General features: G+C 44.7%; 1 pseudogene; it reads right to left on the minus strand.

The window, feature by feature from the left end:
* Nucleotides 1-1,488: 1,488 nt before the first annotated feature.
* On the minus strand, nucleotides 1,489-1,613 carry LOC144222233 (small nucleolar RNA SNORA70; annotated as a pseudogene).
* Nucleotides 1,614-1,950: the final 337 nt, after the last annotated feature.

Here is a 1,950-nt window from a genome sequence, read left to right on the forward strand (position 1 = left end):
CGCAGATAGAGTTTTGTGGCAATTTATAGTGGCGATCAGAATATTTGACAACCACAAATGCAGATATGGAAAGATCTGGCAAAGAGAAATCTGTGGACCAGGTTGGGGAGAGCAGATGCGTGTACTGGAAATCAGCAGATGGTGACAAGGGGGCCTTTGGTATTAGGTGTCCATGGAGGTAGCCAGCAATGGTGTATGTCTTTTGACCTTAACAACTCTGTCTTCATATAAAGTACTAAATGAGGACCCCTGGGTTCTTTTACACAGTATTGCCAAACTTGACATTTATCAGACTGTTCAGGAGGCCCTTAATATGATCTATGAATCACATTTATGCTTCTATTGAGGATGGTTTATATTTTGTCAAAATAGCACAAAAGATTTTTGCCTCTCATTCAATTAAGACACAAGCATACCTGATATAAGCTTTTTCATTTTAGACACCTTTTCAGGAGAAACATCCCACTGTCACCTGTTTGAATGGCTCCTTCTCCACATCATCAGGCTTTCCAAGCCCACTTGCTTTGGTTCCAAGAATGTGCTGGGAACACTCCCCTCCCTGACGTCCACATGGGTCACTTTCAAGCTCCTCTCTGATTGTGTGATTTAAAACTGTAACCCTTAGTGTGAATCACCATCTGACATGCTGTGTATTTACTTATTTATCTTTTCATGTCTTACATCCCTCTCTTCCCAACTTAGAATTAAGATCCGCAGAGGTAGGAATTTTGGTCTGTTTTGTCCACTGCTGGGCTCTCAGGACCGAGACCAGTGCTGGCACCAGGGGAGGCTGTCACTAAGCATGTGTTGAATTAACGAATGAACAAAGAAACAAATTGCCACCCATCCAACAAGCCAAAGTGTGAACTTCTTTTTTTTTTTTTTTTTGACATGAAGGAGGATTTATTGGTCGGCGTAAATAAGGAGGGGGAAGCACTAAAGTTCTCACGAGTGCAAAGCTGGCCACTTGTCCAGGGGACTATGATGAGGGATATGTTTGACCCACAGTCATCTGGGATGAGTCACTTTTCAGCTACTCTGTCTTGAAATTCATCTACATTAAACTTAGTAATGCCCCTTTTCTTAGAGATGTAGATCTAGGGAGCTATACAAGGAATAGGATCAGAAAGCCTGGACAGTGGGGCAAGGAAAGTCACAGCACAATTCACCTTCTGGCCATCAGGGAACTTGAACTTGACCCAGTGTAGGGCCTCAGTCACATGCTCCTTGTTCTACAGCTTGGCACGGATGGACACGATGACTTGGTCAGTGTGGACCCTGACCATTGTGCTCGGGGGTGCCCAGCGGTACCCAGGTGTCTTCATTAAGTACTTTATATGAAGACAAAGTGGCCAACGTGAAAAGACACACACCGTTGCTTGCTGCCTCCATGGATACCTGATACCAGAAAGTCCCCCCTGTCACCATCTGCCCCACCTGCACTACCTGTCTGCAAACTGGGGATGGCATGAGGTCAGACACGGAAAGGGCCGTCTCCGTGGTCCCTTACAGCAACCCAGGTAGTCAACAGGCTGCAGACGCCACCACGGAGGCTGCTGTCTGCAGCCATTGGTCACTGGGCCCCCGTGGAGAAAGAGCTTGTTTGGTTGCAGACAAAGTATGAAAATTCTTAAATAGCTAGTCTGGTGCTTATTGCTTCTTCCTCACAAACCGAGGCAAAGAAACAGATCGTTTTTATCAGTTTTTCAGGTTGCTCTCTAGAAGCTTTGAAAATACCCAAAATACCAGTGGTGCCTGGGATATAACAAAGCCTCCATGGATTTGAGCAGGTTTAGTCCTTTAACGTTGACATTGGGCGATGTAATGCTTGCCATTACTCTCATTTTGAATATTTTCCTTCATCGAATAACTGAAGTGGTAGTTTCAGTTCAGAAAAGCAATGTATTTCTATGTCATCGAGATCTTTAAAAAGCACCAGAAAAAACCCCC

This window comes from Crocuta crocuta, unplaced genomic scaffold (genome assembly GCF_008692635.1).
Source record: "Crocuta crocuta isolate KB4526 unplaced genomic scaffold, BGI_CrCroc_1.0 scaffold101, whole genome shotgun sequence".
NCBI lineage: Eukaryota > Metazoa > Chordata > Mammalia > Carnivora > Hyaenidae > Crocuta > Crocuta crocuta.